Below are 14485 nucleotides of genomic sequence, written 5' to 3'. Positions count from 1 at the left end.
TGAAATGAAAAAAAAATTAGCAAAAGGTGTCATAAGGTTGGAACGTTGAGCATATACAGAAATACCGAAAAGATTTTAGATAATTATAATGGTCATTACTTGCTGTCATTGACTAATCTTTATTTATTTATTTATTTATTTTATTATTATTTGTGGTCATAGTTTAACAAAGATTAATAAGCTAATATTAATAAATGTATGACTATGTCCTGCTAGTAAAGCGTACAAATATTAGGTGTAAGTCTACATAAAAATAAAAAATAAAACTTAAATTATTCTACTTTATCATCTTAATTATCTAAAGTTATCGTCTAAATATTCTGACATACTATAGTAAGCCTTATCTATCAAAAATACTTGCAATTTTTGCTTAAAATCTTGTAAATCTACTGTCTTCAAAATTTTTATTGGTAGTTTATTAAATATTCTTGATGACATACTAAAAAAACTCTTGTCATAAAGGGCAGTTCTATGAGGTAGCGAAGAGATCTTTAAAGTATTCCTAACAGATTGCGGTTTTGCAAACAGATGTTTGTTCGTTTTGACAAAAATCGCTACCTCATAAATATATAACGATGTAAAAGTCATGATTTTAAACTTTTGAAAGAAAGGCTTACATGAGTCTGGTACATGAATGTTTGCTATAGCACGCACACATTTCTTTTGTGCTTTAAATACGTACTCTGTATTAGTGGCATTTCCCCAAAATATTAAAGCATATCTAAGGGTTGACGCCACATATGCATGGTAAGCTGTCAGTACAGCTGATTGGTCTACTACTTTCGCTAACTTATACAAGGCATACGTATATTGGTTTAATTTTTTACATATTGTATCAATGTGTGTTTGCCATTTCATATCATTATCAATCCAAATACCCAGAAATTTAGTACTATTCACTTCTTCAATATGTGTCCCATCATATTCTATTTTCAAAGAGTGTTGTATTTCTTGTGGGTATGTGACAATTTTTGTTTTATTTAGGTTAATTAATAAATTATTTCTTAATAACCATTCTATAACTAGCTTAAGAGTAGTGTTAATAGCGGACTCTAAGGAATTTAATTCTTTTTCTGTAAAGATGACGGTGCTATCATCGGCAAAGAGAATCATCGGATGTTCTATGGCTTTAGGGAAGTCATTAATATAAATTAGAAAAAGGAGCGGCCCTAGTACGCTGCCTTGAGGTACACCGAATTTCATTTTCATCCAATTTGAGTGATAGCTTTGTACTGTCCTACTCAGTGGACATATGTTGTCTATTTCAACCCTTTGATATCTGTCAGTTAAATATGATTTTAATAATTTATGGACATTGCCTCTAATTCCGTAAGCATTTAATTTATCTAGAAGGGTTTTATGATCCACATAATCAAACGCTTTAGTCATGTCCATGTACAGTGTAGCAGTAGGAGTTCGATTATCTAAGTTGTAATATATAGGTTTTAATAGGTCATGTATAGCCATATTAATTGATTTATTTCTTCTAAAACCTTTTTGCTCTTGTGTAAATAAATTATGTTTTTCAAAGTAGGAGTTAATAGCTTCGTAAATAACTTTCTCTATAATTTTGGAAAAAATGGGAAGTAAAGATACCGGTCTATAACAAGCAATGTTTTCTTTATCGTCTTTCTTAAAGAGTGGCTTAATGACAGATCTTTTTAGTTTGCTTGGAAAAACGCCATGTTCTATACATAAGTTTATGATATGGCTAATTACTGGGCTTATAATAAGTGCTACCGATTTAATTGCCGATGTAATAATATTATCATAACCAGAACTATGAGTGTTATTAAGGGATTTCATTAACAAAAAGATGTCGTACGGAATAACAGGATTCATGAATAAAGAGTGAGGTGTACTGTGACTATTACTTGTATCTATTTTCAAAATTTCTGGTGTTTCATTTAAATTTACCGGAGAGTTTATTTTATCAATATCATTATCAGTATTAGTAGCATTAATAAGAAAGGTATTAAATTCGTTGGCAATGTTAATGGGGTCTGTTATTATACGGTCATTTACTTTTATTCGTGTTATATATTCTTTTGGAAAATTTGCCTTACTTTCATTAATTATTCTCCATGTAGCTTTCGATTTATTGTCTGCATTTGATATATAATAATTGTTTTGACACCTTTGAGTTAGCTTTATAATTCTTTTAAGTCGCGCACTATAATTTTTTAGAATCTGCTTTTGACTTTCTGAAGGGCTGGTTCGATAATTCCAAGGTAATTTTCTCTTTTGTTTACAGCATTTACCAATCCCTTTAGATAGCCACCTTGTTTTTTAACACAGGTATTTCTTATTTTTATCTTGGGAAAACAAAGGTCATAAAATAGTTTAAAATCTTCAAAAAATGAGTCAAAGGCATATTCGGGATCATTTGAATTAAATACATCATAAAAAGTTAGACTTTGTAAACATTCTTGAAATTTTTTTATGTTTTCATTACTAAAATCACTTCGTATTGTGTACCAATGACTAAGAGTACACGTTTTTTTGACGGGGCACGTTAACATCTGAGCAGTGTGGTCTGACATACCAAGATCAATTACTTCACATTTGCTACCTTGTACATTATTGAATATATTATCAATACATGTATTACTACTTGGGCGAGTTACTTCACGTGTACCTATTTTCATGTTAAAGCTATAAGTTAAATGCTCAAATCGTAGAGAAATAGAGTTTCTCTTCAATAGGTCAATATTAAAATCACCACATACAATTACTTTTTTGAATTTCCGTTTATGTACTAAACACATTATAGAATTGTAAACGTTAAAAAATATATTTAGTTTTTCTTGTGTATATTTTGGTGATCTATATATACAGATTATAACCAAGTTGTGTTCAATTAACTCTATAGCTGAACACTCCACATCATTACAAACGCTGAGATTAGATATCTCTTGCAATACTTTATATTTGTGAAACTTCTTTATGAGTATACAGGATCCACCATTTCTATTTTCTCTGGCAAAGTGTGCACCTAAATTAAAGTTTGGTAAAGTTACATGCACATAGTCTAATTTGTTCATGTTGTGCTCTGTTAAACAAATTACATCTACATTTTTTGCACATTTATCAAGTTCTTGGATATTTACACATAATAGGTCAGACTTACTAAGCAATCCATTAATATTTTGATGCATTACTCGTATCTTATTGTAAACGAAAAAACTCTTTTTGGTTGCTAGAACTAATCTGTGTATCGGAAATATCAGCATTATCATATGAATCAGATTCATTTAGCTGTAAGGTAGATTGTTCATAACACTTATTTAGGCTTATTATGTAGTTTTTTAATTTACTGAAAACAGTATGTATGCCTTTATTGTTAATTTTTTTCGTATACTTAGAAAACATAGCATAAGTATATTTTAAATATCTGTTGGTATCAAAGGTGTAGGCATATTCATAAGTTTTGTTACTAAGGTATAGATGGTAATTAAAGGCCTCGATTTTCTTATTGAATAAATATACATTGGCACCAAGTTTGAAATTTGGGGAACATATTATAACATTAGTATGAGTTATTTTTTCTAATTTATTTTTTATGTATTCTACTAATTTTTCATAGTTGAAAGACATTTCAAAGTCTTTTGTACCTAAGAAAATAATACAGTAATCTTGTAAAGTATAGTTGACAAGTTTTAATTCTAAATTTACAAAAAGTTCAGTTATTCCTGCATTTGTTAAACAATAATGTATTATTTTAGAGTTTGTGAAGGTATACTCAGCTGTTTTCAATATGTTGTTTACATTATTATCACTTATAATACAAATTTTGTTAGAGGTTATTCTATTATTAAGATTACATTGAGTTGAAATAGCGGTCCCACCTGTAACTGAGCTACAGAGGTGCTGTAAAGTATGTTTATGTTTTTTATTAATTAGGTTCAAAAGTTGTTGGTTGCACATCGTTTCCATAGATGGCGTGGTTTTTAATTTATTTTGCGTATCAGGTGGATTTCGCTCGTTCGCGATTTCAATCGCTGATTTATTAGATTCAATAACAGTGTCGTCATCTGTGGTCGATGCCTCAAAACAACTGGAGTTACCTATTGCCGAGAGAGGTGATGACGTTCTAATATTATTATGTCGGGACTTTTTCTTCTTCGGTTTCTTTCGAATAACTTGTTTTTCTTGTTGGTTTGTTTCTGAATGTAATATTTTTGAGTCGTTGTTATTTGTTTGCAACATATTTTCTTTCAATTTGTTTATTTCTTCATAGGCATTTACTAATTCGTTTTTTAGTTGCAATATTTCTTTCTTGAGCTCTTCTATGTCACATCGATAACGAGTAGACAAGTCCAGTTGCAGATCCAGGTCTAGTGGGCTATGCCTTTCTATTTCCGAAGTTGTCGATCCAAAGGAAAGATCAAGTGAATCATTTGTAAGGGTCCTGTGACGACGAAGAGTTACATATTCGTTTGCAGATGTAGTTGGTGTTCTTTGAAGAGGCATTGTTATTGTTAATTTATAAATAAAACGATGAATAAAAAAGAAAAGCAAAAATTCAATAAAGCGCTTAGAAGCTTAGCGGAAATGAAATGTCACAAGCGCCATGCAATATAAACGGCACTTTATGAGGTATTTATTTGTATAAAAAATGTTCATAAGAATTCATAAAAGTCACAAACTAGCATGCACGAAACTCGGTTACAAACCCGTGACACCCTTCACTACAAGCTACATTCACTACAAAAATAGTAGCGAAATGGTTCTATTACGCAAAACTCTCAAATGTTCGTTAGGACGCTTAGGTATTTCAAATTTTTGAATTTGAATGACTTGCGCGCGCACTGTTTACAATTTTGTTTCTAAAATTAAATGTTTAATATGAAAGTCACTATAAGAATTTAACACTGCTAATTATCGTCTTATTAGTTTGTGATTGTTTTCAGCAGGTATTATATTGGTATTTATCACTTAAATCTTATAGTTAATTGATATTTTATAGTCACTGTTTTGCACTCGGTTTTGATAGGTTTTAAAGTCTAACACTTATTGTTTTGAAGAGATAACACTTATCCACGAGAATTAGCACAAATATATTCTATTTTACTATAAATTGTGTCTTATTATTCATTAAAACTATTTTTAATGATTTAAAATACGCGGCTCACTTGTTTACGTTCGCGCCATTTTTGTCGCCAATGATTTTGTCGCAAATTTAGTAGATTTTATTTTGTTTTTTTTATAACTGAATAAAGTTTATTTAATATAAATACTAAATTTCACAATAACTTTAAAGCAATATACACTTATACAATTCAATTTAACTGAAATGAATACAATCTGAATACATAGTTGATAATACACATTTCGTTTATGGATTACATATCATCAGAATTTCGAAAAATATTAATGGCTTTACAAATTGTACATTTTCTGGCATGATAGCCTTTGTGACAGTAAAACCATTTTTTATTGGTAGCAGGTCTTTTTAAGGCCACCAACGTCCTATCAATACACCCAACAACCAAAGTGATTTTAATTTTTTTACAAAAACTGCAATATTTAGCATTAGATTAATATTGGTACTTTTTTATGAAGAAAAAAAATATTTATTTAGTTTAAACCACCTTCTTCTTTTTTCTTCAGTTTTCCTTCAACTTTTGCCATTCTTGAGCATTCTGCGGGAATCTTAAATATTTATATATAGTTGCTGGGTTGTTCAGAGCCTCCACAACCTCAGATATACACTGGGATATCTGGGACAAATATGTTCTTATATTTTCTTTTATGATTTTTTTGGTAACTTCGTTTGCCCAAATAAACAAGGTGCACAATAACTGAAACTAAGAAATAATCATTATTTAATACACATAGTTATTAGAGAATCTAATATGTAGAGAATCTAATATGTAGAGAATCTAAATGTATTCTTTCAAGATATTTTTGGTAGATTAGTTTAGTGGTATTGTTTTACAATAATGGGAGAGTTGGATATAAACAAATGGGCAAACTTTAATAATATGTTTTAAAGTACCTATTTTGTACATAAAGACACAATCTTACCACATGGAATACCTACCTTTAGAAGAGTTGAAAGTCCTTTTCAATGGCTTTTAGTGGTCTTCGTCAAAGGGTGTATTCACACCCTAACTGGTTCATATGATCCTTCGACAATCTATACACTTTCTTTATACTTTTACATAGTCGTCATCTCAAGTTAAAAGTGATAAATTGTGAATTTCGTAGGCTTGTCGACGCATTTCACGCTGATCCGTAGCGTCAGCCTCTTTCAACAATGTTTTCAATAAAAACATACGCTCCATAAAATATCGATGAAGAATAAAGTTATTTTAAAGTGCAATTTTGTTAATTAATAGTATTTTTTTAATAATTAACAGCGGTTTATCACCTTTTCGTATATTCTCACTCACAACAAACACAACACTAACTTTTGATTTGACAAATAAAATGATTTTGCGATGCGAAGTTCTTGCCGAAATTCGACGTGATTTACACTACAGAATGCCGTTTCAAACGTCAACTCATACATTTTAGTAAAAAAAACTCACGCTTGCTAGTTCAATTCACCCGCGAGGGGCGCTAGTGTAGATTCGGCACTACAATGAAATTTACAGAATGCCAATTTGAAAACTCACACCAAATTCACGTGCGAGTTTGTTAAACAACGCTTACAGAATCGCACGGCTGTACTACGTTTGCCAATTCGCGGTCTCCACTCAAGAACACGCTTACCCCAACGATTATCGGTTCTCAGCCTAATATGTATATAAGTATTAAGCGGTAGGCAGCTGTTTGGCTCTGCCCCTGGCATTGCTGAAGCCCATGGGCGACGGTAACCACTCACCATCAGGTGGGCCGTATGCTGGTCTGCCTAAAAGGGCTATATTTTTTTTTTTTAGATTCAATTAACTAACTAGGAGAAAAGTGGTATTACCATATTTTTTTTAAATATGTCCAAACACCACGATATTCGTGAAAACCTACATAGTATTTTTTATTCGACACCCGGGGAAAATTCTCAAAGTCATGAATGCATAATGTAGGTTTCATTTTATTTCCCTTAACAAATAGGTCACCGGGCCACGTTTAGGTGTTACTTCAAATCGCCTGTATTTTATTAAAAAAATGCTACACACAAAATTTTGATTTATGACTTGAAAAAAACTAATAGTTATTAGACGTCGATTTGTTTACAATATTCATGAAATAGAATTGAGTAAACTGAAAGACTGGACTACAATTGTTTGCTAATGACTAATGAGACTAGAATTGTTGTTTGTAAAAAACACTACCTTTGAATGCTAAAGAGTTCTTTTTTTTTATTGCTTAGATTTGTGGACGAGCTCACAGCCCACCTGGTGTTAACTGGTTACTGGATCCCATGGACATCTACAACGTAAATGCGCCACCCATCTTGAGATATAAGTTCTAAGGTCTCAAGTATAGTTACAACGGCTGCCCCATCCTTCAAACCGAAACGCATTACTGCTTCACGGCAGAAATAGGCAGGGTGGTGGTACGTACCCACCCACGAGGACTCACAAGAAGTCCTACCACCAGTAATTACGCAAATTATAATTTTGTGGGTTTCATTTTTATTACACGATGTTGTTCCTTCACCGTGGAAATCAATCGTGAACATTTGTTGAGTACGTATTTCATTAAAAAAATTGGTACCCGCCTGCGGAGATCGAACACCGGTGCATCGCTCAACACGAATGCACCGGGCGTCTTATCCGTTAGGCCACGACGACTTCAAAATAGAGTATAGAGTTTGTATGATAATGGGCGTTTTTTTTTTCCCCTGCCTATTCACTGGTAGCCTAAGAGGCTATTTCAGCTTTGCTAGGGTCAGTATTAGCATTACTCCGGTTTGAGCCCCGTGAGCTCACCTACTAACTAAGGTTACGCTGAAATAGCCTCTCAAGGCTATCAGCTTAGGTAGGAAAAAAAAAGTTTTCGAACCGTATTCTAAGTTAAAATTAAATATGATTGTAACAGAACACATTACCCGAAAAGCCCATACGACATTACGTTGAATTAACAATTCGCTGTAAATAAATATTTACAGATCGTTCTTACTTATAAAACATCTCGTTGAGTTTTATCGTTGCGTCTCAGAATCCCCATTCCTTTTATGTGTTAATAAAAAAAAACCTTTATTACCAGAAGGCATATTCGAATTGTGAAGAGCCCATAATATATGCTCACGTTAAACACCGTGATCCGTAGCTGAGAGAGAAAATGGGTGCGTGTACTTATGTACGTGCGTAAGAAGTTATACTTTATTTTTATTAAATTTATTTCTTTATTTTTTATTTAAATTTTAATTAATTTGAAAAAAAATCGATTAAACAACATCCTCAAACACGCATATTGGACATCCCTTTTCTTGACATCGTATAAATTCGGTAATTCTCGGTACGGTTCGGAAAGTTCACCTGCGGCTATATTCAGACTCGCCAAGTTACGTCGGTCGTATTGTAATGAGCGATTTAGTGGGCAACTTCATTCTGTTAATTTTGTGTCACGGTGCGCGCGCATCGTAAAATTTCACTCTCATCAATTTGTCATAACGCGCCTAAAGAAGTATAACTTCAAAAAAGTTCGTTGCCATTACGGGCAAACGAGCCACCGACTCCCCGTAAAGTAAAAACCGTGCAGGTCTCCATATATTTCGTTGGCCCGAATACGCTGTATAATTTATACGACAATAAACTCGATCCTATTAAAATTCAAAAATACGATCAATTCAGAAACCACTACATTACTTCCTCTGTTCAGACTGAACAGAATCTTAATAAGTGATGATTTTTATAAATCACTAGCTGACCCGGCAGACTTCGTAGTGCGTCAATCGATAAAGAAAATAACTAAACTTTTGTATAACATAAACCTAAAATAAATAAAAGGAATCCTTCCGACGGGGAACATATCAAAGGGAAAACAAAATTGTTATTTTATTTCGTTCCGAGAATTTTCATATTTATCTACTTTTTAAACCTTCTCTGGACTTCCACAAATAATTCAAGACCAAAATTAGCCAAATCGGTCCAGCCGTTCTCGAGTTTTAGCGAGACTAACGAACAGCAATTCATTTTTATATATATAGATAGATTTAACACAGTTTTTTTATTTTTTTATTTTTTATTGCGTAGATAGGTGGACGACCTTACAGCCCACCTGGTGTTAAGTGGTTACTGGAGTAACTGGGTTACTGGTTCTAAGGTCTCAGTATAGTTACAACGGCTGCCTCACCCTTCAAACCGAAACGCATTAATTACTGCTTCACGGCAGAAATAGGTGGGGTGGTAGAACCTACCCGTGTGGACTCACAAGAAGTCCTAGGACTGGTAAAATGTTGCCATATTTAAAAATAAGAAGAAGATAGCATACCCAGTGGCCTCAAGTTAAGACATACGTAAAAACGTGTGCCGAAAGCATACTAAACAAGGGAATATTGATCTCTAATGCCAAAGATCTTAACCATAGATACTGACTCCGACCTGAATCCCAGGCCTCACGGTATCCAAACTAACAAATGATAGTTTTGGACGAACTCTTATCTGGAGGATGCTTGAGATGAAGCGTTTTCATTTCGAAAAATGATAGAAAATGACAAACAACTTTTTTACTGGTGGTAGGATCACTTGTGAGTCCGCGCGGGCAGATACCACCGCCCCGCCTATTTCTGCCGTGAAGCAGTAATGCGTTTCGGTTTGAAGGGTGGGGCAGCCGTTGTAACTATACTGAGATCTTAGAACTTATATCTCAAGGCGGGTGGCGCATTTACGTTGTAGATGTCCATGGGCTCCAGTAACCACTTAACACCAGGTGGGCTGTGAGCTCGTCCACCCATCTAAGCTATAAAAAAAAACTGTCTCAGCTATTACATATCCAATATAAAATCTAGACGAATAAAATAATATATCTACAATCAGTTTTCAATTTCGTAAACCATTCCACGTGAGATATAAGTTTCTACGAAAATAACACGGTGATGGATTCCGCTGTCTGTTGCAACGCGATTAGGCACCAAATAGCCAGCAATAGCTTTATTGAGCTCGGAACAAATAGCTGAAACCGTAATAATCTTGATGAAACGAATAAATCGTCGGGACGATAAAGAAAATCCTTACAATGCGGGATAGGACGCGTATTGTTCAATATAGAATAGGGAATAAAAGCGTAGAATCACAGAACGTCTTGGTATTTTATAGCACATGTTTCCAGTACAATTCTCCTGTTACGCTCGTTTGAAAATAATTCGTATTATGATTATCTATATATTAATACGTGAAGCAAAAACTTTGTACCCCTTTCTGTGAAAATTGCGCGGACCGATGAGTATGAAATTTCCCACACTTATAGAGAATATAGAGAAGGAGTGCAGAATCTTAATATTTTTTTTATTATGCATTAAAAATACATTAAATCAATAAAAAACAACATTACACACACTACCATGTATTTGACACACACACGCATATAAACTCTTTTCTTTATTGTTAAAGTCTGTGTAAAATTGCGAATAGACTACTATTGTTTGTCTTTAATATTATTTGTGTAAGCCATGGCGAAATCTGTGATTAAAGAAACATAGTTGTTGACAATAGAATCTTAATAATGTTCAAACTTAGAATATAATTTAAATTAATTATGGTCGAATTTTGACTAATGGGGGAACCGTAGTACTTATATCAAATCAAATCAAATCAAATCAAAAAATTTTTATTCAACATAAATGAAAGTACATACTTGTTGAACGTCAAAAGAACTACCGCCAATTCACAAGAACTAGCCTCCGTCCTGAGAAGAATTGGCAAGAAACTCAGCGGGCATGTCTTTTTTTTTTACATATAAAATTATTATTTATTTATTTTTTAATATTATTATTTTTTTAAATATGAATTTTTTGCACTGAGTATTATAACGTAACAATTACTACAATATTGAAATGCCTGGAGCGAGCAACTCATTCCCACTTTGTGCAATCTTCTAGATAATCATTGACTTTATAGTAAGCTTTATTGCACAGATGTTCTTTAATAGTTTTCTTAAACCTATGTATATGTAGGTTCTGAACATCTTGTGGGATTTTGTTGTACAGGCGCACAGACAAACACCCGAATGAATTTCGTATCTTATATAACCTACTCATCGGCACAACAAGCTTGTGTTTGTTCCTAGTATTTCTATTATGTATGTCCGACTGTTTAGGAAACTCCTCAATATGTTTACGAACATACATCAAATTTTCAAAAATGTACTGGGATGGCATAGTGAGAACTTTAATTCCTTTAAATTTCTCCCTCAGGGATTCCCTTGAGTGCATGTTATAAATAGCACGTATAGCTCTTTTCTGCAGAATAAATATCATTTCTACATCGGCCGCATTGCCCCATAGCAAAATGCCATAGGACATGACACTGTGGAAGTAACTAAAGTAAACTAAACGAGCCGTGTCCGCGTTTGTTAACATTCTAATTTTTTTTACTGCGTATTTAATTAATTAATTATCTCTAGTATATATCAAGGGGTGAGAGGCTATTTGGTTTAAGCGACATTTATCTTTATAATTAAAGGCGCGTGCTATTTGGTATTAGCATCAACAGTTCAATGATTTTAATTGAACTTCAATTAAGTTTACTGCATTCAAATAGCTGAAGAAGTTTATTTATTTATTTATGATATTTTTTCCAAATTTTAAACTTTAAATGGCTCTAACCAAATAATCTTTCAGAACTGGACGTAGTAAAACTTCTCAGTATCGGTGAATAAGAAAATTACTGTCATTAATTAAATTTAATTACAGACATTAGTCATGCCAATAAAACGGAACTTCTAGAAAATACCGTTGCTAAATTGATAACTCTGATAAATTTACTAAAATTATAAAAGACGAAGTACTAACTACTGTATTTATTTATTTTCCTACCTACGCTGAGAGCCTTGAGAGGCTATTTCAGCATAACCTTAACCAGTAGGTGAGCTCACGGGGCTCAAGCCGGAGTGATGCTAACAATGACCCTAGCAAGAGCAGTGCTTCGCAGAATCTACCACCGGATCGGAAACGCGGCACACTGAGAAGATCCGGCGAGAGATTCAGTGGGCTGTGTCTATGGGTTAATTCGCTGGTGGACGGTGACCGGTGCTTGTGGTACCTAAAAGCACCGTTGGATGCATCGTGAGGATTCTTAATGATGTGAACTACTGTAACTGATACATTAAGCATTTAATTATTTAACTAAGTTCATCTGCTTCTTCTTATTTCTTTATAATATTTCCGCATAAAATATCCTATTCTAAATACGTTGTCTGCGACAAAGGGTTCGGCTTGCAACCTAACCTATAGACGTAACCCACTGAGTCTCTGGCCAGATCTTGTCTTTGTCAGAAAGTCTTCAAGGACATATTAGACAAACACACAATATTCATTCCGCTTTGAGCAACCGAACAGAATGAAGCTTTTTATTGTTATTATTATAACCTTGAAATTTTTTTTTTATTGCTTAGATTGTTGGACGAGCTCACAGCCCACCTGGTGTTAAGTGGTTACTGGAGCTCATAGACATCCACTGCGTAAATGCGCCACCCACCTTGAAATACAAGTTCTAAGGTCTCAAGTATAGTAACAACGGCTTCCCCACCCTTCAAACCGAAACACATTACTTCTTCACGGCAGAAATAGGCAGGGTAGTGGTACCCACCCGCGCGGACTCACAAGATGTCCTACCACTACCACCAAAAGTCAATAATAAAAGGATTTATTGAAGAAGTAAGTTTTAATTACTGTCACTATGGAGGGCAATGATAATAATGAAGATAATGACGTCAGCAACTATGCAGGTCTCGGCAATTAGAAAAAACAAGAATCGATAATATTCAAAACACCCCTACTACATATTTTATACAAATTCATATTGTTCATAAACAATTCCACATGTATCAACAAGAGCTCCTATAAAAAACCTAACTAATGGCACCCGTGAGGAGCGACGCGAGCATTAACCTTCATACAACCTTCACAACATATGGGGGGCTCATTTTTACGGAGTGCCCTTTACTACCGCATAAAAAGGTCATAAAATAGTTTCTGAAACATTGTAACAGTGTACTGTATTCGTTAAAGAAACACGTGATTTATCGAAGGTCTCCAATCAGAAGTCGATAACTTTACCACTGAAGCTAGGATTTTTTTTATTGCATAGATGAATGGACGAGCTCACATCCCACCTGGTATTAAGTGGTTACTGGAGCCCATAGACACCTACAACGTAAATGCGCCACCCACCTTGATATATAAGTTCTAAGGTCTCAGTATAGTTACAACGGCTGTCCCGCCCTTCAAACCGAAACCCATTACTGCTTCACGACAGAAATAGGCAAGGCGGTGGTACCTACCCGTGCGTACACCAGGTGGGCTGCGAGCTCGTCCACCCACCGAAGCAATAAAAATAAAATCTTCTCAGCGCGTCGCGATTCCGATCCGGTGTTAAATTCTGCGTAGCACTTCTCTTGCTAGGGCTAATGTTAACAAATTCTCTCAGGCTGAGCCCATGAGCTCACCCACCCGTTCACGAGCAGCTGTAATAGCATCTTAGGCTACCAGCGAATAGGTAAGGAAAAAAAATCTCAGAATATTCGCATTGAGCCTGCGACAAATGACCATGAGCTTGGTATTGCCACTCCGACACCCTTAATATTGCATCGTTCACAAAGCATTATTGCGAGGGCGGAAGTCCGGCGATTTCCTCCTGACCAAAAAAAAAAGGCAATATTGTAGTCAACAGCGCATCGGAGAAACAACAATAACATGTCCTTCATGAATGAAAGGTCGAAGGCAGTCCTTACCTTGTCCTCGGTTTAAATCCTTGAGTGACGTCGATCACTCGGTGGAACTCCAAAGGATATTTTTTCTGAGATTTATAAAAAAAAATCACTACAGGTGCAAGTAGCTGTAGTATAAATATAATATAAAGAATCCAAATATCACATTTGTACTTTTCCTTCGATGTGGGAACAGGAAATTATTTGTGTAACTCTCAGATACTCTGTAGCCTTATTAATGTTACACGTAATTAAAAAACGAAATTATATTAATTGAACGTTGGTTTTGTTATACGATCCTTATTTGCGATACTCTTCCTGAAATTAAAAAAATGATTAATTTGTTGTGAATTCGTTTCTCTTTGAAATTTCGTAAGCAATTATCATTAATGAGATTCTGATGAGACGAACTGTTCTTCCTTGTTCCGGAAATGTAAGAATTGAATTTATCACTTAACATCCTAACAGTTCCTTCAGGGACATATTTAGCGCTTAACGGTAAGTATCTAGAGTGGATTTAACACGACTCATCAACATTTGCATGCATTAACAACCCGTAAATCGAACCCGCAAAATTATAATTTGCATAATTACTGGTGGTAGGACCGCCACTATTTCTGCCGTAAAACAGTGATGCGTTTCGGTTTGAAAGGCGGGGCAGCCGTTG

The 14485-nt window shown here is 34.3% G+C and overlaps 1 long non-coding RNA gene across 1 annotated transcript; it reads right to left on the bottom strand.

Annotated features, from left to right (window-relative positions):
* Positions 1 to 5190: 5190 nt before the first annotated feature.
* On the bottom strand, positions 5191 to 6682 carry LOC149499537 (uncharacterized). Its single transcript, XR_016325696.1, has 2 exons — positions 6047 to 6682; positions 5191 to 5810 (listed from the first exon to the last, which is right to left on the bottom strand). It is a non-coding gene; the product is annotated as an uncharacterized LOC149499537 (long non-coding RNA).
* Positions 6683 to 14485: the final 7803 nt, after the last annotated feature.

This window comes from Bombyx mandarina, chromosome A1 (genome assembly GCF_030267445.1).
Source record: "Bombyx mandarina strain Sakado chromosome A1, ASM3026744v2".
Taxonomy (NCBI): Eukaryota; Metazoa; Arthropoda; class Insecta; order Lepidoptera; family Bombycidae; genus Bombyx; species Bombyx mandarina.
This window is presented reverse-complemented; position numbering and strand designations above follow the sequence as displayed.